This window comes from Rissa tridactyla, chromosome 4, assembly GCF_028500815.1.
Source record: "Rissa tridactyla isolate bRisTri1 chromosome 4, bRisTri1.patW.cur.20221130, whole genome shotgun sequence".
Classification (NCBI taxonomy): Eukaryota; Metazoa; Chordata; class Aves; order Charadriiformes; family Laridae; genus Rissa; species Rissa tridactyla.
In genome coordinates, this window is record NC_071469.1 from 78,002,979 (window position 1) to 78,030,020 (window position 27,042).

Here is a 27,042-nt window from a genome sequence, read left to right on the forward strand (position 1 = left end):
TGGTTCTTTATTGATAAATCTAAGTATAAAAAACAGGTTGCAAAACCTGTTAGTTAGCTCCCTGGCACTGTTTTCTTACTATGTATTTTTGCATGATGTTATTGATTTATATAAATCAATATATAGCTGATTTACCTTCAGAGATGCACGTGTCTCTCTCAGATTCACCTGCAGGGACAGATTTAGCTATAAAGTGTGGTCAACACGTTGCACCATCGTTCTTGGTCATGGCATGCCAAAGATACAGATTTCAAAAGCAGCTATATTACTTAAGACTCTGTGTATCAAAACTAATCTATTAGTAAAAATCATACGATATTTCAATCCACATCCTGAAAGACATTGTGTGGTTACTTTGCAGTAAATCATTAGAATTTGGGCTCATAAATATCTTTGAAGATCTGCAGTACTTACTTGAGGGTATGACTGATTTTAGCACATTGGAAAACGCTACTGGCAAAATCTGCAGTGATATAAATCAGACGTTTCAATGAGAAGTATACTTTCTTAACTATAAACAAATTTACAATAAAATATTTGATTTCTTGTTAAACCTTAGATCGAAAGAGAAATTCTGAAGTGCAAAAGAGGTACCTAGATATCTTCCATAAAGATGAATATGGCCTGGATTTTTTTGAGTCACAGCTGCCCTTAGAATCTGATGCTGTGAGCAGATTAGTAAGAATAAACTTTAATTTTAGTTGCAAGACAGGTTAGACAGCTTTTATATCTCTGAGGAGCATTCAGAGGGACGCTGTGGCAGGGCCTGAAATACTATAGACCTCCAATGGTCTAGTTTCCAATGGTCATCACATTACTTGTTTCATAAGGTCAAACTTTACAACCTAGTTACTGCCATATATAATTCCTTCAGAGATGTTTTATCTGTTTCATCTTTCCTGTATGTGAATTTGAGAACTACTTTTGCAAAATTACAGTTTGGAAAGATAGACCATATGAAATTCAGTTTCTTAAAATGCCACAAAAATATACTATTACATGTAGGTAGAAATCAATGATAACTGCAAATATTTTATAAAAAAAACCAACACCACAGTAAAAATAGATAAAAACCAAGCTAACAGTTGAGAGAGAAAGATAAGTATGACTAAGGATGACAAAAGAGAAAAAGAAACAGAAACCCCCGGATTATTAACTGCTCAAGGAGAAACAGTGTCTTGGCGTTCTGAACATTAAATTTTTTTCCTGTCATTGCATATACTCAAATTCCAAAATAACAAGAAATATCAAAACTATATTGCAGTAAGAAGCACAGGATTGAACTGAAATTAGCTATGTGGGACATAACCTTTTGAATATTACCATACTCTAAATTCACCTATTGTAATGGATATATTCTTTCATATCTGCGGTGAGGAAAAAAAAAAAAGACTTTTGTCCCTTTTTCCTCACAAATAACAATAAGGAATTCAAGGATTCAGGGGAGATGCCTGTCTATGTGTGATAAAAGGCTTCAGGCTCTGTGACTCACCATGGTAAAAATTACAAAGTCAAAAGGAAAAGAATCAAGTAAGTTATATCAAGTCAAGGTGGTCTGGGACCTTCACTCATGTAAAGCTAGTTGAAAATGTGTAAAGAAATCGCAGGTGGAAGAAATTAATGAGGATAGGAAACATCATGGAGTTAGAAAGGGTGGATCTGAAGGTAAGTCTCCAAATTTTCACAGTGATTTCTCATCTGAGTTATTCTGTCAGAATTGCCAGATCTTTACACACTTCCATCGTTCCTTGAACACCACAATTCAGAATCATGCAGTCCAGGGTTTGTACCAAAACCTCTGCTACTTCGCATCTGATCCATGTTCCTGCTCGGAGGGCTCCAGTCCTTGCGCTAGGAAGCTGACCGAGCAGCAAGGGGTGGGTGTATGTTCCTGGGTGTGCACACTGGAGGGTGCTAGTATTTAGAAAAGAGTATGCTAATTGTGATGGGGTCTTCCACACGGAGGAATCGAAATGGAAGATCTGAGGTTTAGTCATCTAGTTGCTGTAGGAGAGCGAGCTGTGAATGTGTGTCAGTGCCCTGACTTTGCTTATCATCCAGGCTGCTTATTCAAAAATTTGGAGTCAGATTATAATTTCCATTGCTTACATTACACATTATTAACATACCTTTATGCAAGTCTGTATCTTATATCATTTTCCTATTAGTGTATTTGTCCTTGTTTATATGTGTATTTATTTGTGTTTTCCTCAGGCTATTTTGAATGTCATTGGGGAGTTAAAGATGATGTATGGCATGTTCTAAAGAAATGCAATAAAAGATAATATAGCATATTTCTTCCATGCCCAAGTATATTAATTCTTGCTTACATAAGAAAATACACAAAACAAATTGTAAACAAGGAATCATTTGGAATCAGATTATGCATGAATAATGATCCGCAGTCTCATCTCAGATATAAACAAAAAAAAAAAATCTAGTTTAACTGCTAATGGTTTTAGGAAACATTTTTCTTTTTCAAAGGAAATTACTCAATGTGATGAAAACATGGTTTTTAAAATAAATGGATTAATTTACCTTTTGTTTCAAGATAAATGAATAATCATAAATACTGTACTTAGCCCTAAAAGAGATACAACTCTCTCACACACACTTGTCTTGGTGATGGAGTTTGACCTTGGCTTTATGGCACTCACATCTGTTTTCTTTAAAACCTCTTTCTGGCTTATGCGTCTGCTTCTTTGCCTGCAGTTGTGCCGTTCCCTTGGTCGCTCTGCATCTGACTCAAAGCTTATCAATGGGGAAGTCCTTGCTGACTTCACTGGGCTCTTGTATCAGGCTCTATAGGTTTGATCCTTTTGCCAGTAGAATTTATCGCAAAACTTCTACAGGCTTCAGTGTCTCTTCCATCTAGGACTTTTGCATGTAATTCCGTGCATACAGTCATACTTCATTTGTTCATTGACTTTTCCAAGCCTGTTGCACCAGAGGGTTTTTTTCCACATAAAGATAATTTTTAAAAAGGTGCAATTTCAAAAAAGCTGGGGAGTTGTTTGCTTCTTTTTTGTGCACTAGGAGTCTTCCTTGACTATATGTTTTTAACTTTAATACCACAGGATAAAAACAAAATAGCATTGTATTTACATTATAGATTCATTTTAAGCGCGTGAGTATAGAAAGAATTTTTTTTTTTCCTCACATGAATAAAGCTCCTTAAGTGTTTGCAGAATTGAGGTTTTAATTTGTAACCCTGATCTGGCTGCACGTACAATTCTAATAAAGTTTAATGAACATTATTAAAAGTTTATATGCAGGCAAATAGGGTTGCACATTTGGAGTAGTCATTACTACCCTCCAAAAGAGAAGTAGCTTGAGGTAGCTCCAATTTTGCACTCACAGAAATAGGGGCATCAGGACAGTAAGAAGGAGAATAGAGTCCCCTTATCTTCCAAACAAAACCCGACAGTATATTGGGTTTTTCAATGGGAACCAGAAGTGCTTCTTTTGCAAAGTAAAATAAAAAAGAACACTTCTATACAATATTAGTTCAGGTTTATACCTGAAATATAATACATGTGCTGTAGTAATGTAGTTCAGTAGTTTTAGAGTCCAGATAGAGAGATCTGGCCAGTCGTCCCTAAAGCAACAGCTCGTTAACACTAGTGCACAGTAAGAAGGAACACAGACAAAAGGCAGCTTCCCCCTGTCTTGCACTAAACCCTGTCGTGTAGCTCTTTCTCAATCACTGACTAACTTTGCTGCTCCAGTTGCAAAAATATTACAAATACTAGTAAAAGACTTTCGGTGAAGCCAACGTAGCCGTACAAAAACAGTTTAGCTTCATCCCTTTGTTGCTTTGGCTTATCTTTATCATACGTAACTTGGAACAAAATACTACTGTGATATTTGCTCAACGGAAGTTACTGAAACTGAGGTGGTCTACACCTGGGATGGGGTCTACACCTGTGACTTGAGACTGAATGACTGAGAGCAGAGGGTCTGATCTGGAAGAGATAATCATGTCAATAAGTTGATTTTTTAAAAATCTCATTGGTTCCAGAGGAGGTTAGTCCTGCAAACGAAGTTACTCATGTACTTAACTCTTTGCCGGATCAGGTATTGTAAACTCTCTGGGGGAGGACCCGTGTTTTTTTTTATTTGTCTGTAAAGTGCTATGTATACCTATGGCACTGTATAAATAAATAATAATAATAGAAACAATAAAAACCATCTAGGGATTAAGCAGGCCTTTTAAAGAGGCCAAATGTTCTTCACATAAATCTTGGATCTAATTTGAGCTCTAATAAGCTCCATTTCCTGCTTTTCCAATATTTTTAAGCCGCATTGCAACAGCTATCTTTTTTTTTTTTAACAGTTGTTTTAAGAGGGCCCTAAGGCAAGTATCTAATCAACCTAATGGAATTTTCCATGCAGTTAAGTGTTTTATTCAGCTTAAAACGTTGTCTTTGATTAGACTTACCACCTTCCCTTTTGCCCTTTTACATTATTTTGGCAGGCTCTGCAGGTGTAAAAGCTCCATCTCCACGACAGCTCCATCATGTGTGCAATAGCCTCGCCGTGCGTGCCTGCTTGGTTGCCTCTGAGCTGTGGGAGAACACTTCGGAGCCAGCTCTACAGTTCCAGTCCCAGCTTTGGATCTGCCTGTGCTACGTTCTAGACGTATGACAGCCCTTTGTACAAGGTACTCAGGTCAGCTTTTAATTAGCTAACTTGTATCGTGCTAGTGACCACATAGTGCTGAATGCAATCCAGGCTGGCTATCCTACAGTATTTGCCTGGAGTCTGGCATAGACTTTTGTAGTCTTGTTGAACCCTAGTTGCTGTGCTTGTGCTGAGTCTGTATTAGGTTAATTAATGCTAGCTCATGTAGTCTGTGAGAATTGCAGTCCTCTTAAATGGCAGTGTAGGGTTTTTTCTGTAGAACGTGGCCAGCTCAGGTGCTTTAAACAAACCCTTTTAGCCTTCCAACCTTTTTTTTTTCTTTTTTTTTCTAGAATGACAATTGGTTTAAATCATACGAGGGTGTAACTTATTACATTATGCTTAATATTTACCCACCTCATGAGGTGTTGTGAGGATTTTAAAAGTAATATTTATACATCATTTTGAAGATGAAAAGCATCGCATAAGTCATAATTATCTACATTTATTTTCATGCATCAGTTGAAACATCTTTTTCTCTTTGTCCAAGATACTTAATTTTTCTTTTGTTCCTTTTTTAATTACTGTGTTATTTAACTTTATATGAGATTTTGGGATATAGTTTTGGAGAAGAAAGCTGCTGTACAGATTATATTATACTGTGTCAGATGGTTGTTCTCTTTTTTGTTTTTCATACATGATGAACTGATGCTTTCACCAATTCAATTTGCAACCAGAGATTTATTCATGCCAGAACAGAAGAATAGTTTGATTGTTCAGGAAATCGGCCAAGACTGAGAAGGCCTAGATTTTCTCCATTCTGATACAGGTTTCTTGTTTGACATTGGAAAAATCACTTAATTTCTTCATGTCTCAGCTGGCCATCTGTAAAGCAGAAATGGTGTTTCCCTACTGTGTACTTGGGTTATAATATTACTTTTCTATATTGGGCAGTGTTCATAAGTGTGATAGGAGAACCAATATACTTCAAAAGGCATTGTTAATCTCCTGCATGCAGATCACTCATAGGACCCAGTGACCTGCAAAACGGATACGGGGCCTGTATTTTGGAAATACATACTAATTTAACTCTCAATTAACTAGAGAAGATGGTTTCTATCTTCTTTAGAGAGAATCAGTAAACAATCTTTTCAAAATAATTAATAGGCGTATCTCCAAGGTCTCTGACAACGTCTGTTTACAGAAAAGAAGATGGATACAGTACTTATAGTTTGGCCTCCAGAAAAACTGTGATGAAGTTGTTTCTGTGAATTTTACTTTGGATACACATTTCTATGATTTAGTGTCAGATACAAGCAGTCATTTTATTCTGCTGTCTGGAGTCCTCTTGTTCTTGCCATGATATGCAAAGGCGTTTCTTCTGGGGAATGGCACATAATATTGATTGCTACTGATGGTAATCGGATATGGGAACATACGTGTCCATCCACCTTTCTGGGAGGGGACTGGTATAGTCGAGTTATTCCCTATTGTAAGTAGTAGGGGAAAAATATGAAGGCACTGTACAACACAGGATCAGAAAAAAGGTTCTAAACATAAACTCATGCTTTTATTAATTTCTTGATCACCATGCAATGCTGAAAATGTGGGTAAGATGGAGATCAAAATTTATCATATTTTAATTGAATTCAGTTATGCTTTTCAACTGGTTCCTCTATCCCAGTGGGAATGATCCATGGCAAGATAATGTTACTTAATAGTTTTATTTCTAAAATGCACCTTCTTTTCTCTGTGCATGCAAGTGCTTTACAGCTCAATAAAAACCATTGTGAAACAGACACTAAAACATTATCCTAAAAATCATTTCACTTTCTGCCTTAAATGTAGCCATTAAAGTAATAAAAGGAGGTCTACTACACAAGGAAGAAATGAAAAACAGAAAAGTTTATATGTGGGGATAACAGATCATTCTAGTCCTGTTGAAGTTTCTATCAGTTGCAGTTTCCCTATCTTAAAATTGTACTAGATAGACTCAGATTCAACATTCCCTGCCGAAATAAGGTTGATTGCTTGAAGAGAAAGACATTTTCTGAATGTGTTACTTTGGAAGAATGAAGTTATAACCTATGAAAGGCTATGAACTCTTTATACTTTGACAGCTATTAATGTTCAAGAAATTAAATTTTTTATTATTAGAAGCTGATCCAGTAGCGTCATTGTATTCCTGTCCAGTTTTGATGGTCTTCCCCTGTGCTTCCAATACTGAAGGTGAAATCTGCTTCAATGTAGTCAAGGGAATTTCCTTACGTGAAGACAGGAATTCATGCTAACTTTTTCAATTTACCATGCTTTTCTAGTTAATATGAGAGACGTAAAGGAGTAATAGAATGTTTTGCTTTTCGTGACCCATTTGTCTTCAGGATCTAAACTGCACTTTTCTGAAACCAGGTTAGCTCTAGGTTGTTTGTTAAGCTCATTCTAGAATAATATCTCAACAGATACTATGCAGTTGTATCTTACTGCCTTAACATGAGGTATTTGTCCTCTTAACATTTGCTTCGAGGTGTTCCATCTCATGTACAGTATTAATAAGATGTGTTCTGAAGGTTTTATTAAGATTCTTTTAAAAGCTGATGTTTGTTTCCTATCTACCCCCAGACTTTTCAGAGACTGGATGGTACTTGATTAGGCTTGTCACCCCATTCTTTTTTTTAACATGGCTGTGTGTATCCTCAGACACCCCACTCTGATCTGAAACTCCCTCAAAACTGTTATTCTCAAGGTTTCTCAAAGTGTGATGCAAAACTTGTATTTCCTGCAAGTTTGAGATCAGGAAAGCAGAGTTTTCAGAATGCATCTGTGAATCAAAGAATTATTTATTGTGATCATAGTACATGATGTTCTCCCATACAAATATTCTCTTCAGATATGACTACAAATTAGTTTGGCAAGTGTTTTTAACCTTTAGACATAATTTTCTTTGTGTCCGGCTTCCTCCTTTTTTTATTCACTTTCTAACAGTATTTCAGCAGATTTTGGCCACAGCAGCTGCTAAGGTAATGTTGTAGAATGCGTTTTCAACTACAGAACCAAACATGTAGTTACTAAACGTGAAAGTAAATGTTGTCGTGCCAGGTAGGATCCTTGAATTTAAGGGTTGCATGTCGCTGTGGATAGTTTGCAGGAGACAAGATGATGTCAGGAAGTTACTTTCTGTAGGTTAGTGGCCGTGTGGTTAAGTTGCTCGGTTTCAGTACATAGATAAGTATTTGGATGGGTTTGCCATCCATGAGTCCAGAACAGCCGTGTGTGACTCCTGGTAAACAACATTTTGAGCTGAGATCAAGCTAAAGTAATGAATCCACTGAAGGATCGCTTTGGTCCCAGAAGCCCCAGGAGCTGTGTGTAGTCACTGCCTGGAGTGGTACCTCGCTTGAATGGTTCAAAACGAAGAATGCTTTCCTAGTGTGAAAAATCTTCACACATAACCCTAAATTTGTTTTCTCCCCTTCACTGATGGAAGTGTTCCATTAGCTTCCACTCTGTTTGTCACCTTGGCATCACTTGTGCTCATGACCTTTTTTTGTACTTCTCCACATATCCTCTTTTTCATTACAGAAATGCATTCTGCTCAAGGAATTCAAGTCAAGTGCTTCCCAAACATTAAAGGTATTTGAAAGGCAAACCCAACTCTGCATCTAAATTTTACAGTGCTTAAAGAGGATAGAAACAAAATGCACGAGTGACACATTGGCTTGGTAGCATGATTAGCAAATTTCTAGTTGAGTTCACAGGGCAGATTTGCATCTGAAATATCAATAGCTCTTAGCCACCAGCAGGTTTTGAAATAAGAACCTGGATGTGAATCCTGCTTTATTAATTTCTGTTGACAAGTGAGTTTAACTTCGCAGAGTGTGTTTTCTGCTTACATTTTATTTAGTTACTGTCCCAACTAAATTTAGCTTTCCTAAAACAATCTGAGAATTTAAATGAGTTTCCTGTCCATGCACATTTGTAATTTTTGTACTACTCATTTCTTTTTTGATAGCACATTGTTTTATTCTTTCAGTCTTTAAAAAAAAAAAAAGGAGAAAAGAAAAACCTGCCACAAAAGTGAAATTTTTTTTTATTGCATTTCATTTTAAGTCGTCTTTTTAAAGATCTGTCATTTATACAATGACAAGAAAACTTTCTAAATTGGAACTAATTTATGAATTCCTTCTTTTTGGCATAATGTCACTTTGCAAGTTAAAATGATAATGACTGGAAAGATCAAATATGTTTATCTAAAAAAAGAAGAGGGGTTTTAAGAGTTTGCTCTCATTAGAAATCTTTGCAAACTCTGTACACAGCAGGCATTATAGATTCCTTTGAGTGCAAAAATCTTTAGGTTAAGCAAAAGCTGTAGCTGAAAAAAGTGAAGTTTGAAGACAGCTCAGAATCCCTTTGTCTAACAACTGCAGATGGGTGAAATATCTGTTTTTCACTTGTGACTGTTAGAATGAAACTTAATTTTGTTGCCAAACCAACCCTTCAGAGGACTCCGTGTATGTGAGTGGATTCTTCCTACTCACCCTTCCATTCATGTGCAATCCTTTGGTTGAACAAATATTCACAAAACAGTGTGATACCTGGCATTCTACGTGAGAGGTTACAGCACCGAGATGCACAACTGAGTCTTTGAAACCAGTAAAATAACATGTTGCTTTTTAATAATTTCTCCCTTGTAACAGAGTGATTTAGGAATATGCATCTAAATGGTGTACAGTGGAACTTCAGCACACTGGAAAACTTTCTGACCTCTGTCTTTTCATTACAAGGATCGTGATGCTAAGGAAACAACTAAGCTGTAGCAAATGAAGTAGAATTAATACCATTATGCTCACAATATGCCCATTGCCTGGGGGAATGCTGTCAACTGATCTAATAATACCAGAATCGCATCCTCACACCAATGTAAAATGCATCCATATGTTTCTTATCAAGACCACTGGTGGCACAAGTCCTTGATCCAGGCAAGTAATAGTCTTTAAAGCTGTACAGAAGAAAAGTTTCATTTGGTGCTGGTGCTGTGCCCTGTACTATTGCTTCCTCTTACACTTCTGAATTTCTTGTTACTACCAGTAATGTTGGCATTTCACCATCTGTTCTGTCTTACGAGATGTCAGTTTGAGTTTGTATTTTTATCCCGTTTTAATCTCTTGTGATGTGCTCTTCACCAATGAAGTGTTTAAAAGTAGTACAAAGAAGGTATTAGTCTGTGATATAAAAGGGAAGAAATATGTTTCCCCCATTCATTTTCTTTCAGTGAAGGTGTAAGTATTTTTAAAGCAAGTACTTAAAAATAATTATGAAATAATATTGAAAATACTATAAAAATGTCATGTGACATTTTCTAATGCTCTGTCTAGGCACACTGGATTTCAGATTTAAGTGAATAAGGAAACAATTTCTGCCTTATATTACCAAAAATAAATGCTGAATGGGCTTGTAGTTTCAGCCTAATCTTGTTATAACTATAGCTTTCACATGAAAAAAAAATCTTTCTAATATCTGATGCAAAAGTGTACAAAGGTTTGAAACAAAAATATAAGTATGAATAAGATAAAAAAAAAAAGATTCAGACTACCTTGTTTCCTATTTATATCACTCTGAGGATTGTTTTTCTCCTTTGAGACTGTGAAGGAAGTTTCTACCCAGGGTTTTCCTTTGACACCACATAGAGCTGATCATTGCGTCACTGAGGGAGATCTCACAGTTGAGTGGTGATCTCTGACTGTCTGTCTGTCTGTCTCAGAAGCTTCCACTGTCATGTCCTGATTGGGTTTTTTTGTAGTTTTATTGACTAAACACAACTTTTGAGGATTAGTTATTTCGGACATGCTGAAAAAAAATTAGTATCTTATTAACCATATAATCCAGAGTCAAGTAAGTACGCTTGTCTTTTTGTCTTTATAATAATTGGGGGGTTTTTTCATCATTTATATGCAAAATTTTGAAGTCAGTTCAAGGGTGGCATGTGACAAAAGCTTTCCTTTACATGTGGTATACTCATACTGGTACTACTGAAGCACATAATTCAGTATCGCTCTCCATTTTATACTCAGTGTCTTGAAGACGAAAACATCAATAGGAAGGCTACAATTAAATAACAAGGCCATGAGCTGTTATCCAAAGCTTCAAATCACTAGTGAAATATGAAAAGTGAACACAAGAGCAGGTGCTGCAGCTGGGTGATTCATAGAAAAAGAAATTTCATTTCTGTCACACATTCGAAGCACAAGATGGGAGTGTCTATGATCAACAACGTATTAAAAGCCTTTTCAAAGAAAATAAGTGATCCCAAGCTATCTGGATGCTATCCAGATTTCTTTGGAAGTGCTCTAATGTGAGGATAATTGAAAGCCTATCTCTGGATAAAGATTTAATGTTAATCTTTATTCTGAGATCAGAAATCTATCCTATCACTGTATGTTAGCTGTCACATTTATAGGTTCATGTCCTTGACTTGTTTGCTTTACTTCCAATTCTTTTATTTCAAAGATAATTTGACAAATGTTGAGGTGCACTGAGATGCATGCTACTAAGAATCCAGTGTTTGTGCAGCATATTCAGGAAAATTTTCATAAAGCAGAGAGATGGTAAAAGATGATTGTACAAAATATTCCTGAACTAGATCGTGTCAGTCCATTATTTGTAGATGTGGGTAAAGATGTTCTTGAAATGAGGTATTTAAAACTATTTAAGTCATTTGCAGATGGCAGTAGGGTAGCATTTAGCTTTTTTATGAAATCCGACAAAAATAAAAGTTACACCAGCTATATGAGATAAATATTAACCTTTTTTATTCAATTTTTAAAAATGTGTCAAGCTAGTTAACAACATGACACATAGGGCTGTGAAAATTCAGTTCCAGCTCCACTTTTAGAACCGCATCCAGTTCCCATTCCTTTCTGCCTCTCTCCATATTAGAGAGCTGGAGCATTTTTTAAGTAAGAACTGTACTAGTTACAAGCATTCCATTGTAGAGGCGTGACAGGGGGCAAGAAGAATTAGTTCATGGTTGTTTCTCCTTCCTTACTTCTAAGAAGGAAATGTTGTAAAAAAGTAATGTCGCTATTGTAGAAAGATTATCTTGGTGTATTTTTTTTCTGTTTTTCAAGAAGGAGGAGGAGGAATAATGGCAATCTGAAGTCTTGAACAGTTCCTCCTTGCTACAAGAATTACCTTTATGTTTATTACGTTTCCTTCACAGAAAGTCCGGTATCTGACTGTTAAGGGAGCACAGAAAAAGGTTTTGTCTGAAGACGTACCTGGATATTGCTTGGTGCAAATGTTGAGTTGCTACAATGATGTCAGGGTGGAATCACACCAACACGTCTGAGGAAATGTTTTTGGCCAACTTTTTTCTCTAGATACATGAGTATAATTTTCAGTGAAAGCTTTAGGATTTTTTATTGTTGTGACCAACCTTTTTACTTTGGATGCAGTTTGTCTGTCAGGCAAGGGTTAAAAAATCGTAATTTTGGAATGTTCTGCCCCCAACTTGTAGTATTGATGTTGTATTGTGGTATTGCCATCTTGTAGTATTGCAATATTGACTGCTTAACTGTTTTTCCCTCTTTCTTTCTTCTGTTTGAGCTCCTTATTTATCTTGAGAAATCTTTGGGTATGGACACAAAGGGGGAGGCTCTGGATATTATTTTAACATGAATTCTTCAGATTTAGCATGAACACAATTTCATTCTGCAGCATTGGTGTGTAAGTGCCTACTATGCTCAAGGGCCGTTTTGACTGGATTTCCAAAGGAAACTCTGCCAGAGTTGTAGCTTGTTGGATGCAGTTATAGTTATTCCAACAGAACTTCCAGTGGAATCACGCAGCTGGTTAAAGAGCCTCAGTCAAGCTGCCAAACCTTGGCACTTAACAGCACAAATTTTTAAGATTCTTTTTCTTCTGTTCCATTTTGTTTTTAAAGAAACGTAACTTATGCAGGCAGAAAGTAGTTAGCAAATGGAATTATGTGCAGAAAGGCTTTAATCCCTGCAGCCCTTATATAGGAACATCTGCTGGAATTACAGGCCATACATAAATTCTGTGTGTGCTTGTTTTTGTTACAGATCCTTCCCCTCCACCCTCTTCTCCCCACATCTTATATGATACAATGCAAAAAAAAAAAAAGCTAATTAGTACTTCCAGCCCCCCCATTAGTGAAACTTGATATGTTTACTAAAAAAATAATTACGACATTCCATTCATAAATCTTTAGCAATGTCAGCATTATACTGATGGAATTATGATGTCCCAGTACAAATTGTCTGACCTGCTTTATGTTCCCCAGCACATAATTAAGGTGGCGGTGTGTTAAAGGAAGTAATTTTGTTCAAAGCTTTGGCACCAGCCGTGCAATGTCTTTTGCTCGTATTACTAACAGTTACCAGTCAATGTAAGGAACCACACCATGTTTGACTCGGAGACTAGGCGTATCCTTGTAGCTCTGAGCACAAGGCTTTGAGCAACACATGTAAAATTAAAAATAATGTTCTGTGCAGTGACTTCGTCAGGATTTGGGTCTTACTCTCTTGAGGATTTGAGTGAGCAAATAAATTAATGAATGATGACAAGAAAAGCTTAAAAACAACAAGCTTTAAATTTTTTTCACAGATATTTTGAAACACATCTTGTTTCCTTTCTTTGTAATCTGTGATCTTTCGTGCTCTGGTCTTTGAAGATAGAAGTTTTAAGAGAGTGTCTAGCAGACTTTTGAAACTGTTAGCAAATTTAATTTTATTGTCATAGTGCATCTTCTGAATTTTGATTCTTAAGGATCATAGTAGTGCACATTTCTGGAGAAAATACCAGTGGCAATTTAGGATCCTGATCCCAGAAACAGCTAAGTATGCGTGCCTCGCTGAAGTTCCTGAGAAGCTGCATTGACATTGAGAAACACAACATTTCTTTACAATTCAGTCATACAAATGTCTTCCTCACCGTTTGCAGTCACTGATGAGGTCTTCAAGTCTGTTGACTGTAAGTTGGGTCTGAGCCTTTGTAGAATCATATTTTATGAGCGTTTCTCACTTCCACGTGCGACTCATATTTGCAAAATTTCCTTGCATGTTAGATTGTAGGATTTGGTTGAGCATTAAGAAGTTGATAAAATGCATAATTACTAACAAGGTAAATGTGATTAAATGTATTTTCTTTATCCCTATGAAGCACTTGGGTTTGGGTGGATGATAGGGAAATTGCTTCTTAACTTCACTGGGCTTTAGAGCATACTTGTAATGAAGACCTCTTTTTTTATTTTTATTTTTATTCAGTAGAAAAAACTTCTGTTTTATTTAATTAATTTTTTTGATATGTCAAATGAAGTGTTATTAATGATGATTACTGTAGAATCAGCAAAATAACTCCAGTGCAAAGGATTAATAATAGTAACATTGATAAGGCTGATTATAAACTGCGGTAGTTTGTTGCTTAAAAAAACTTTTGGTTTACAATTTTCATAGTTTTATATAGGTTATGTCTTTAAACAGCAACAGATTCCATTTCTGTTTATAAGTCAAAATGACGCACACTCTAATTTCTACTACAGTTAGTACACAGTATAATATTTACATTTGTCGGAAGGAAGTCAGGTATGTGTCTAGAAACATGTGCTCATATTTGAGCATGGCTGAAACTTTTCCCTTAAAGTCAGGAGAACATTTAATCCAGGGCTGGCTTTAAATTATCTTTCCAGCTAGTGACGGAGCTTGAGTGTATACACTCCCATGCCATCATTTATATTGAGCCTGCCATTTTTTAATATAACATTCTCTTAAGATTTCAGTAACGCTTGTAAGATATATTTTGATATCATTGGATCTTCAAGACATTCAAAACAGACTAATAACCTAAAATATACATTTTAAAGCGATTTCCCTGATGTGAGATGGTACAATACTGGCCTTTCTGGTCTGTTCTCTGAATGAAAACACGCTGACTAAAAGACCATAGAGATTCCTTGAAACCTGTGTTGTTTATTTCACTTGATCTGAATGATACAGGCATTTCATTTCAGCATGCTTTTCTACTGTTGATTCAAACCTATAGCAAAGGCTCCTAAATAAATCACACATCTGAATGTGTAGAAACGAATTCTTGAAAATTCTGGATTTTAATCATCTTCTACCAACGTCAACCTGGTTTTTAAGCCTGTTGTTTCTGAGGTCTAGGAAATATGTCATTAGATAGTCTTGTGAAGCCAAAATTAGATGTTACTCTTTCCTGTAAAATATTAATTGCTGCATAATTTCCATGCAAATACACTAGCAATTATTAATTGCATTGCAATGATTTTGCTGTTTATAGCCTGTAAATTGAAGCATTAGATGCATATAAATATCTTGACCATAGTGAGAAATGGAAAGACACTGCTTAGTAATAAAAGCTGTCTTATTCAATTAGCAGAATGTTACATATCCTGTTTCCTTCTAAACACCATAGGGTCTCCTAAACATTCACTGCGTTGGTGTTGACTAAGCAGTCGGTTGCATTGCAGATTACAGCAAGCCTTGTACTTAAAATTACCATTTGAAATGAAATAGAACAAAAATTTTACCGAGTATAAACAAAGACGATCAGAGGGCTGGAGCACCTCTCCCATGAAGACAGGCTGAAAGTAGGTTGGGGTTGTTCAGGTGAAGAGCAGGCTCTAGGGAGACCTTATAGCCCCTGCCAGTATCTAAAGGGGGGCCTACAGGAGAGACAGGGAGGGACTCCTTATCGGGGACTGTAGCGGTAAGACAAGGGGTAATGGTTTTTAAACCATTGGAGCTAGACAATCTTCAAGGTCCCTTCCAACCCAAACCATTCCATGATTCTGTGATAAGTAGGGCTGTGGCTAAGCTATTTGAAAATCAAAGCTAAGGGCCGGGGGCGGGGGGTGGGTGGAAATCAGGGTAACATTTATTTCCAAACAAAGAATTTTCAGAGTGGCTGAAACTATTTGACAAATAGTCTGAGTAGAAACAAAACTGACAAAAACGTTTCAGTGCAATGCTGAAATGCTTCATTTTGAAAATGTCAAAATGAACTGTTTTGACGTTTTGAAATGTTTTAGTTTTGTGCATTGTAATGGAAGCCAAGGAAATAAAAGGCTAAGATCACAGAACTACTTGAGGGCTGTGTCCTCTTAACAAATAAATGCTGTGAGATGCCTTGGCTCAAGCACATCTCAGTCTTCCTGCCTTCCAGGGCAGTGCCCTCAGCCTTCCATAAGACAATGTGTACTCTGATTCTCATCATCTTGGTGATGATCCACTTTGCATGGTCAACTTGTATATCACTGAGCAGAAAAGGAATCGTTCTCACATCCTAGTAGTTTGAACATGTGCTAGGAAGACAGAAAAACCTGAATTTCTGCCGGTGCCCTGAATCCAGCAGAGACTGAACTTTAACCAAGGACTCTGATGTCTCAAGGAACTGTACTACCCCCATGGCATCTCCTTTTTATGGAATATTTAAATGTTATTTGATGAAGGGAATGAAATTCATTGTAAACTATATTTGGAATATCTTTGGGTAACAATCCTTGAATATCTAATTATTTTTTCCCTTTCTTTTTCTTAGTTTCACCAAATTAAACTTTCTTCAGGAGAAGATTTTTTTATAACTTATTCCACTTTTTTTTTTTTAACTGGCCATTGGACAAGAAAAAAAATCAGTATTTTCACATTTATCTTTATGTCTATTAGGTTGTGATGTCAATAGGTGTAAATCAGCATAATTCCATTCCTGTCAGTAAGGTGTGCTGTTTTATACTAAGCAGGGATTGACTCACTATGTTTTGCCGTACACTGGGTAAATTACAAATAGGTGTGCTAATGGGTTTGCTTTTTCACTACTAATTTTAGCAAATCCTTACATGCCATTATGTATCTGTGTATCTAAAGACACATAACTAGTTTCGTTGACTTAAATGACTAAAATATTCATAACATAAAGTAATTAATTACGTAAGTTTCTGGAAGGCTCAGATCTGTGGAGATAAGTCTAATACATTTTGAGAAATAATAATATCTGTGCTATATATATTTGCGTTTGTGTTGTGTTTGTGTACATATTTAGTTTAAAGAAATGATATTATTCTCCATTCAAACAGTAGTATAAACCTTTCACGTCACTAGTTCCTGCGGACATAAGAATCTTATTTATCGTTTTTCAGAATATTGTTGTCACCTACAACTGCATAACTGAAGATAGAGACTCAAAACTGTTACAGATCAATATTATATGGACTTTATTAAAAATGAGGAGTATACGTATGTAACAGATGATTTCATAATATTGTCAATCTGCCATGTCATCCCATTCTGTTTTTTTAAAAAACTCCCCCACCGCAAAGCACGTTATTGTGACAGTTTTATGAAAACAAGAGAGCATATTTATTTTCCAAAATGTTCAAGAGTTTCATACAGTTACTTCATAAAATGTTAGACTCTACCCTTTGCCTTTTCTTCTCATCATTTCCATCTGCTGAAAAAAATCTGTGTGAAATACAACTAAATCAGGGTTAACATGATGCATACAGCCATGAAGAGCAGGCTTAACCACTTGTATAGTCGTGAGAGTCCTAAATTCTCCTGATTTCCACCCCATGGATGATCGCATTGTACACGTGCCTGATTAAAGTTTAAATGTGTGTCATGGTTCCGAGTAAGATGAAAATGGGCTTTTCTGAATCAGGTCCTCTGAACTGCTCTTCCAAAGTCCAATAAATTCAGGATGTTTTGGGTTGCTTTCACCCAACACAAATGTGTTTAAAGGTCAGGTCTTTTAACGCATGTTTTGGGAAAACTGGTTTTTATTCTAGCCAAAATCATAGAATATGAGACCTTTTTGTACTGAGATAGTCCTGTTATGTCCCATTACAAGGTTACACAGTTAAAGCGCAGGCTCTGACCTCTTTCTGTAATACAAACAGGGAGTCAGATTTAGGGGCATGAAGATGTGGGTTAGTATTTTCAAGGATTGTCACAGGAAGTGAGTTAAACCCTTCTCAAACATCACTAGATGTGCCTTTTGAGCCTAGATGGTCTTGTAATTTTGGGTCCCACCCTCTATATATCTAGTGAATAAATTAATTTACTCAATAAGATATGTACATATATATCTAGGGCATATATTGTAGATCATACATTTTTCTTAAGCTACAGAAGATTCATGGCAGCATATATATAAAAAAAATTAATGAGTGATCAGTCTAATAAAAACAAATGGGGAACTCCAGCTGATCCCAGTTTGAGGTCCTTTGCTAGTATATTTATAATACCCAGGTGTTTTAATAGAAATTGAGAGATTTATACAGTAAATTATTTCATAGCTTTTTCCTGTTTGACTCAGCACATTTATGCATGAGAAGTTACTTTATGTTCTTAACAAGTTTGCACACATAGAAATACTTTTTGTATATAAAATAAAATGCTTCTTTAAGAAATTAAGTCGAGCCTATACTGCTAGTACAAGTCTTTTTTCCACTCAATTTTGTATTAACTGTAAATATTATGCGTAAATATATAAGCCAATTACAAGATTTTTATGAGAAGATAACTTATGATTCCCAGTCAAAGTATTAATTTAAATTTCTCTTGGTTTTTGTTAATGAATTGCTTGTTCCTTTTTAGTGGGCTTTGTGACAAATGTTTTTTTATATACTTCAAAAATACCGTGTGATTGAAAGCAGCAATACTGTTGAAATGAGGATATATCTAGAGGAGCATGTTATTACATTCATAATATTTCTTCTTCCACTTGAAGTCAGAAGTCAATGTATAAGATATTTTAAGTTTGGGGGTTTTTTTGAGTAAGAGAAAGGCATGTGCCTGGGAGAATTTAATGTACTAAATTAAACAGTAGTCAGGAATATAAGTATATGGAGTTTCCTTCCTTCAAAATATAATATAAAATAAATACTTAGTTTTGATTCTAAAGAGTGCCACAGTACTGCATAACATGCATGAATAAGATCTGAATTTTCATATCCTAATTTCATCAAAGTGCTTTTTATTCAATATTTGACTAGGTATTACTGCCGCCTACAGTGGTACAAAGCCCACTAAAACCAGTGGAAAGATTTCTATCAACTTCAGGCCAAACCTTACATTGGCAAAAGTAGTCTGTCACACGCCATTAGCAGTAGTGTTCACGCATACGAAATTTTAGGCTATTTTAGTAAGATGTGTTGGGGCTGATGGAAGGCTAATGCCATATTCGGGTTTTGGTATGTGATGGCTCATGTATGGACATTATTTGAAAAGGCAGAACAGACCTCAGTTTCGGCTTTGATACAGATGTGTCCTTGAAAAATACAAATGTGGTGATGCTCATGGCCTGCCCTGATATCCAGTTCTGTGTTATTTTGGGGAGGGGGGAGCTTTTTAATTCTCTTTTCCATGGATTTTTATGTGCTATCTGCTGCCAACTGTTGCCAGCTGCATTGTGAAAACTGAATTCAGCCGAACGGGTGCAGGCAGCATATTGTGAAAAGCCTGTCAGTGGTGGTTCTCGCCAGCCTTTGAGCTGGCCCTGACTTGCGTGCGGTTGTGAGCGCAGACCTGGTGTGAGCTGGGACCGCTGGGGCTGCTGCTGTCTGTAGAGCACTGGGCTGACACTCAGTTCCGCTCGGTTTCATTCCCGGCTCATCCCCTGCATCCATGGCACATCACTTTGGTAAGCGTGAGACTGCGGCAGGACTTTCCTGTCTCTCAGCAGGGTTGTGAAGACAAAAATCAGTTCATGATAGTAAGATGTTTGATTTCTACCCTGCTGAGGAAGTTAAAAACACTTCACATACGTAACTTCGCCTCTTCTTACCTGTCAAAGGGCAAAGTTGGTGCTTAAACTTCTCCCCTTTTTCTCTGTGTCCAAACTTGGGAAAGTTCAGTAACGGTTTTGTATGTTTAGTCTTAACTTTAGGCCACTGAAACAACACATCAACAGGAGGCTGAGGCCAGCAATATGTCACAAATCCATGTGATTTTTAAAGCAATAACATGGACAAAACAGACAAGGTGTTAAGCTTTATGTAGGCCATCAATGTTTAGTTTTAAGCCATTTCAGATCAATATCTTGTATCGTTTTTTCTGCATATAGGAAGAAATCATATTTTTGTGTGACATCATAAAATAGAAAGCACCTAAGAACTTCTTGGATCTTATAGATCAGTTGGAAAATATCGCAGACAAATCAGCAAGCTGACCCAGTGCTTCTGGTAATTTTCTTCTGAATCCATATTTCAGAAAAACCCAGCAAGTGTACATACCACGTATGCATGGCAAAATATTACAAGAGGTTCTTTGGTCTGTGATTTTGGAGGAATGCAGACTAGCTAATGAGCATGGGTGTCTCTGGCATAAAAATCTCTAAAACTTGTTATAAATTAGCGTGTATACCTTTGAAAAGGCAAGTGCCGGCGTAAGCATCTTTCAGATGCACTTTCCACGCAGGACAATTCTGAAATGCGTAAGCACTGGGAGGGCTTGTGCTGTTCCTGTGTCTACCTTCTCTCTGAGGATTTGTCAGCATGGCATTGTCCATAACCACTGATTCTATACACTTTTTGGATAAACTTTAGTCCCACTCCCCCCAGCCCCTGGCCAGGTGCAGAATTTATATCCAACCTCCTGGCCTTGAGGCAGGAATGCTCCCCGGTGAGCTATCCTGACACTGTAGTACATCCTGCCATGAGTTTTAACATCACTAGAGACATTTTTTTTCCCCCAAAGGAAATAATGACTTGCAGTAACACAGCTTGTTGTGAGATCTTGCTGGAAATCCAAACATGTGGCAATTTACGAGTGTCAGCAGATTTTTTCAGACTTGTGTGGCAATACGTGCTGTGCGTTAGATGTTGGAATCTGACCCTTCGGCTTTGCCACAGTGGTGTCCCAGGAAAACCATGTAGAGTTGCTTCTACTCTCTTTTCTATTTACTTTCTTTCCCTTAATATACTGCAGTATAGTTTACCTATAAAGCAATCTGTCTGTGTTCTGCCTGTAGCTTGTTTTTCACAATCTGAAATCCTGCCTAAGGCCTTTTTATCTGATCAATCAATTTTGCTCTATATTTTTTTTTCCATTCATGCTTTCTTTTTATGACACTCTTGACTAACTCTGAATTAGAGTGTAAAGAATTAAATAAGAGGCAGAAAAAGGTAAAGGACATAAATTTATTTTTTTCTTTCTCCCACCAATCTTGTAATAACTAGTATGTTTTAAGAAGATGAGAATTTCTTTTCCTACAAAAGATGAAACCCAAATTCTGAAACTCAGTTTGAATACGTGCATTCTGCCTAGCTGGAACTGAGAGAAATATAGATCTCATACTGTTTCATGACAAAACAGTCTTTGCATTCATCCTTGAAAAAGTGAAACAGGCTTTTTCTGGTTATTACTATTAAGAACAGCATAAACAAACCTGAGCACACTGCTGTGTAATGTTCAAGTAGAAAATAATCTCGTAACAGACTGCCTTGTCTGAAACGTGGGTTTGGCATGTTTAGCATGTTTTACATCATCAGTTTCTGTTACAGCTGTTGGCACTAGCCTGCAACATGATTGAGAGGTTTTGATGACCTCAGCTTCTGCAGTTTATTAAGTCATTCAAACAAATAAAAAAGCTCTGTCAAGTAGCTCGCTCCCAACATCTGGCTTACCTGTATATTGTTATGGTCTAGTATAATTGCGATTTGGATTTTAAGTATCTATCAGTGAGGGAGGGAGAAGAGAAAGCAACTATTCTGTGTCCGAAATGAAAAAGATAGGGACCTTTACTACTATCTCTACTGAATACACAATGAAGGGCTAAGAAAACAATCTTTTAAGGGCCTTAAGATCTGGTCGTATTAATAAAATAAGCTAGTTTTCATTCTGAAGGTCAGTAGCAATCTATTATTATTACAGGTATTGCTAGAACCGCGTAGAGAAACAGGAACACATCTGTATTGCATCAACTGCAAAAAGCAGTGAGAGTAATGTGTTCATCTGAAGGAAGCAGATTGGTTTCTTGAAAGTACATTTCCTTGGGCCAGTGGCATATCTAGTGACTCCTAGTTCTCTACTACCATCCAGATGGTTCTGCGTTGCAGAGAGAACAGTGCCATTTTTAAAACAGTAGATTATTTCTTCAGAATTAGAGATTTTCAGAGAGCTTTTTCGTCAGTTCTGTGTTGAGATAGGACAGATAGGGTTAGGACACATGATAAATGACAAAACTTGAAAATCCAAAAGCTTTATTTTTTCCAAATTAGATGAAATTCTTTGGCTTTTATATGGAAATCCATGTGGTGTGGTGGTTAAACTGATGGTTTAAGCCAGGTTGAAATTAGAGTGAAAACAGCTTTCCCATTGGTATTTCAGAACATCTGTTCAGGCAAGTAGGCTTTGGCACAATGGGAAAAAGAGAATACCAAAGCAACAGTAAGCAACTCTGGTGATCCCCAAAACCCTATTAAAGCAGAAGTCAGTAAGATTTACCACAGTGGAAAGTCTGTACCCAGTTTCCATTCCCCCACCCATGTGTTGCTTGGAAGTGACTGTAGGTGGCTGTACCGCCCTGGGATGATCCCCCGTGCCTGGCTCTCAGACCTAACTCTGCCGTTTGGAATTGGACAATGATGAAGATGAGCTTCACTGAGCAGGAAAATATTTGGAGACTGTTTTCTTTTTTCTTTGGAAAGTATAATGCCTTGTAGGTGCTAGTACAAGCGGACTCTTACAGTTTCAGAGGAAAAATACCTGAAGTCAGCGGTGAGAACTTCATAAAGCCTATGGAGATGGCGAGTGGAGGCAAAAGCAGGCTAGAACTTAGTACAGCCTCTAACCTTGTGTGACTGCTCTGTGGTAGTGTCACTACCTAAAGGACACAATGTCACATCTTCCTTGGAGAAGGTCATCCAGCTCACCTGGTTTATCTGATGTTGGCCCTAGGAGGCTGTGGTAAATGTGTCTTCCTGGCAAGTACAGCTATGATAAGATACCACAGAGATGAGATGTGGCTAAAGCTAACTAATTTTTTAAACAAAACCTTGTAATCCCTGTGCCATGCATCAGAGTTCATCCAGGGATTTTGCACTTCCTGTGTGTGTAAATCCAAACGGACGATCTCCAATGGGTAGTAAATGACTTTGGGTTTCAGTACCAAAACACACCGTAGGCTTCAGTGAGACTGGATTAGATCACATATGGAAATGCAGCTTGCTGTTTTCTTACAGAGCGAAAGGGAGAGTCAGAGTATTCTGAGTCATGACAGAAAAAGCTCTATTTACTCTTAAGTTAGGAATTTGCTATGTAGTAGTTAGGACTATCCAGTCACCATTAAGAAAATGCTGGCACGGGCCACTGAAATGACAGTCTGTTTGGCTGGGTCTCATTCTGGGGGAGTTTGCAGTAATGCCAACAACTCAGAAGTGCATCAGAAGTTGTTTTAAAGTACTGAAAAGCAACATGTAAACAGTGAGCAAAACATGAGTAAATGGAGAATGAAGTTGTCATCAGCTGTCCTTCTGTGGAAGCAGGAAAGTGTATGTTGTAAGATGTGGCTAAAAGCAGAACTCTCTTTTTTTTTTTTTGCTGCCTCAGTGAGTTCCTAACTGAGGAAATACAAACCTGATCATTTTCAAATCCACCTGTACAATCTGTCTGCTTAAGCTGCTGCAGGAATAACGCTTATGGAAAATGATGAAAAAAAAGCAGTCATACTGTCCTTCAAGTCAATATTTTTCTTGTGGTTTTAACTCGGGTCCTGGTCAGAAGCTAATGGGATTTATTTTCCTTTGACTTCCACAGTTTTTGAATCCGGGCTTTAACATGCATGAATTCATGAAAAGCTGGGGAGCATGTTTATTCCCAAAGTGAAGCAGTCTTACAGACATTTCTCTTTTTCTTCTAAGGCTGCCCTTTTCTCTTTGGAATAAAGGTATGGGCAATAGGCCATGCTTCAATGTCTGGGACCATCTGCCAACGCAAACAGAAAAAAATTAATTATGAATGGTGTCTTCCCATGCTAATCATTTATTGTAAAGGAGTTTTTCAGCTTGTTTGTAATGGCTGTAGCCTAAGGGTGCACACTGTATAAATTGCCTGATTACAGGATACAGAACACTTCTTAATAGGCCTCAGATGATTAGGAGAGGGGAAAGAAATTAAAAAGGCTATTTCCCTTTAGGTATGCAAATGGATTGCAGAACAATAGACAAAGATATGATAGACCATGATAAAACATACCCTCTTTTCTTTTACCTTAAATTATGTACTAGGCAAGTAGCAAGCTTCATTACATGTGTCAGCCGAGATGTGAATTGTTTCATAATTGAAACAATGCCGTAGCCAGATAGCGCATGTTAGATTTCAAGATAAACTACCAGGTTTTGTGTCCTCAAGCAATTTGGGGTTTTCTGCCTAAATCTGTCTTAGCAATGGTTACATTCTGACCTTGGTTTAATTTAACTCTGCCTACTTTAGCCTCTTTGAGCTGCCTATTCAAATAGTAAAAACTAAATTTGCTTTTGTCACGCTAGATCCTCCTCTCGATTCATAGTTTACTTGTTTGCATCTCCTAAACAGCTAGTATTTTACTGCCTGTGTGAAAGTAGTAGTGTGTATAAACAGTTAAGTGAACAGCAGGAGCCACGTCCTAGTTGACTGTCGCACTCTTACACGTGTGTGTATGTATGTATTCTTCTTTCCCATACACATCTGTGTGGGTCAAGCGTCTGCTGTTTCCTGTGAGCTTGAATATTTGGGGAGATACAAATTCATGTTTCCTGGTGCTAAAGTAACTTGACTGTTTTAATAGTCAAAAGCAGCTCCTAGGGAATTGAAAGGTGAGAGGTGATAGATAATATTGCCTTTAAGGATTGCTCTTCAATGACACATGGGGCTCCTTAGAGTCTAAATCACTACGCAAGTCAGTCAGAAGTGGGTGCTTAACAACTACAACCCTTTGAAAAATCACCCCCCACCCCTCCACCCACCCTGCAATGAAGGAAGGTTGGTAAAGTGCAGTGGAGGTAGCAAGCAAAAGCTCTCGCGTGCTGACAGTAGGACAGTCTGAAGCAAAGTTTCCCCTGATATCTGACTGAAGGGTTGGTTCTGACAGCCACATTGCTGTGTCACCAGTGTTCAGCAGACAGGATGCTGAGAATCACCAAACAGGGTTTAAAAATCATAGATTTTAAAAAATCCTAGATTTTTAAAACTATGAAACTTTTTAAATCCTTTTATTTTAATATATAAGCATTGGGGCTTACATACTCAAGATTTTCTTTCCAAGTATGATGTGTCAAAACTAGCAGGGATTAGGACCATAAGTCCAGTCTGTGCTGAATTTTTTGAATAGTCGAAGTTGGAATTCTCCCATAATTATAAAAAGCCAGGACCTGAACATAAAATATGAAGCTTGTTCTAAAGCTATCAGATTTGAAAACTGCCTCCAATTTAAACTGCCTGCGTTTTGCGGTATTTCTTACAACAGCACAGAACAGACTGTAAGTCTGCAAGTTTAGCCAGGGGAAGCTTACGAGAGCAGAAAGGACTGAACTGTGTGTTACAGTCATGAGAAGCTCAGCTACGCATGAGGAACAACGATGTTTAAGTGTGTCTCCCAAAATAAATCAGAATCAAGATTCAGGAAGTAATCGGGTCTAAATTTTTTTAGATAAATATTTTGTTTCCCATATGATAAGTAAGCAAACAGGGAAGTGAAAAAATTCTCCAAGGACACGAACTGTGTCCGTATGGCATACTTTCTGACAGTTTAGTCTTCCTTACTTTCTCAACCCAGTCTTTCTGCAGAGAAGAAATGTATTTGCAGGTGCACCTCACGTGTAGAGCGTGACCCTCTGATCCAAGCTCAGACTGTTAAGTACAGGACTGTCCTTCCTCCCGCCTGGAAACCATTGGGGGTTATGAGATTCCCCTGGTTAGGTAAGGCCACCAAGTCAGCCTTTAGCCCCTGGCAGCGTGCAGTTATTCTCTCAATCAGATGCAAGGCAGAAGAGAGTGGAGAGGAGGAGGGTAAGGAGAATTTTATGATACAGTCATCTGGGGCTTCTAAGAGCTGTAAATTGGGATTTAGAGCGATATCCTTGTTCTTTCCTTTATTTCACCAAGTAACAAGGGAAACAGCACTTTGAATGTACTTCTCATGAATAAATAATGTGCTCATTTGAAAGCTGGAGTTGAGAATGAGAAATATATCCAGTATCTTTTAGTGGCCCTGAAGTTCCATCAATGTACCGGATCGTAGAGAGGAGCCACGCGGAGAGGCACACACGGTGCACGTGTGGCCCTGCCCTGGCCAACGGGGAGGCAAGCACATGGTGTTCCTTACATTTCTTTGCTAGGACCTAGGCTCCCCATGCGTTGTTGAAGATTTTTCACTTAACGGATGTGAAAAAAAAAGCGAATGTTAGGTTAAATGTTGTTTGAATCTGTAATTCCGTTTATTTAGCATCCACACCCCTCACCTTCAGACTCAGGCTTGGTTGTATCATGTGAGGTCCGTAGCCTGCTGGAACAAAGCACGGCGAGGGATCATCAATCCTTCTAGGGAAGCTCTAACCACTTCGTTCACTGCTCTGTGACCGTGTCCTTGGACTGTTTGATGAACTTTGTGTTCTGGTAGTTCTGGTCCATTTGTTGTCAACCAGCAGTGCTGTCACTGCAGCAATATGTAAACTTTCTGTGTTAGATGAAACACTACCTGGTCCCTTAAGATATCAAAGATGATCAGAGAGAGAGAAGCACTTTAAAGTTATCTGTTCTCCTAATAATTTCTCATTACTTCACTCTGTGTGTTTTCCTTTGCAGCTCTTTCTAAACAGTCACGCTGTATGGGATTGTGTAGACCTGCTTACAACTGTTCCTTGATTGCGCGGTAGATCCTTTCTATGGCGTTTCTCTCTTGGTTCAATTACAGCAAGAACAAACTATAATTTGTGGCATTTTAAGATTGGTCCTGCTTGGCAGATCACCTGCTGGAATCAGTGGTTGTGTGTGGATGCAGGCATTTCAGGATCTCTATCATCATTCAGACATAAAAAATTATTTTTAAATGGATAGTAATAGACTATTAATTTTTATAAAACGAATATTTGCAGTTAGCATCAACAAATACATTTCATTTCGTTTGATGTTTGTGTTTTTCCTTGTTCTTAACTATTAGATAGATGAAAAGCTTTGAATCCAGTTTGAAATATGGTATTATATATCCTACATTAGGTATCTTTGAAATAGCATGTGTGGGTGTTTATGACATTTTTGAAGATTGATGATTGACAGTCACTCCCATAAAAAGTAGTAATATGAAGAATCACTTGTTCCAAGAGTGCTGAGAACATTCCTTACTTTGATTTTTTTCCCTTCAATTCTGAAACACAAAAATCAGTTTTATTTTTTAAGAATAAGAAAATAT

General features: G+C 37.3%; 1 long non-coding RNA gene across 1 annotated transcript in view; it reads left to right on the top strand.

Moving 5' to 3' along the window:
* LOC128908790 (uncharacterized) overlaps positions 1-27,042 on the top strand; it is a 115,475-nt gene that overhangs the window by 28,803 nt on the left and 59,630 nt on the right. The window contains exon 3 of the long non-coding RNA XR_008466097.1: positions 4,478-4,663. This is a non-coding gene — a long non-coding RNA (uncharacterized LOC128908790). The remainder of the gene's footprint in view (positions 1-4,477; positions 4,664-27,042) is intronic.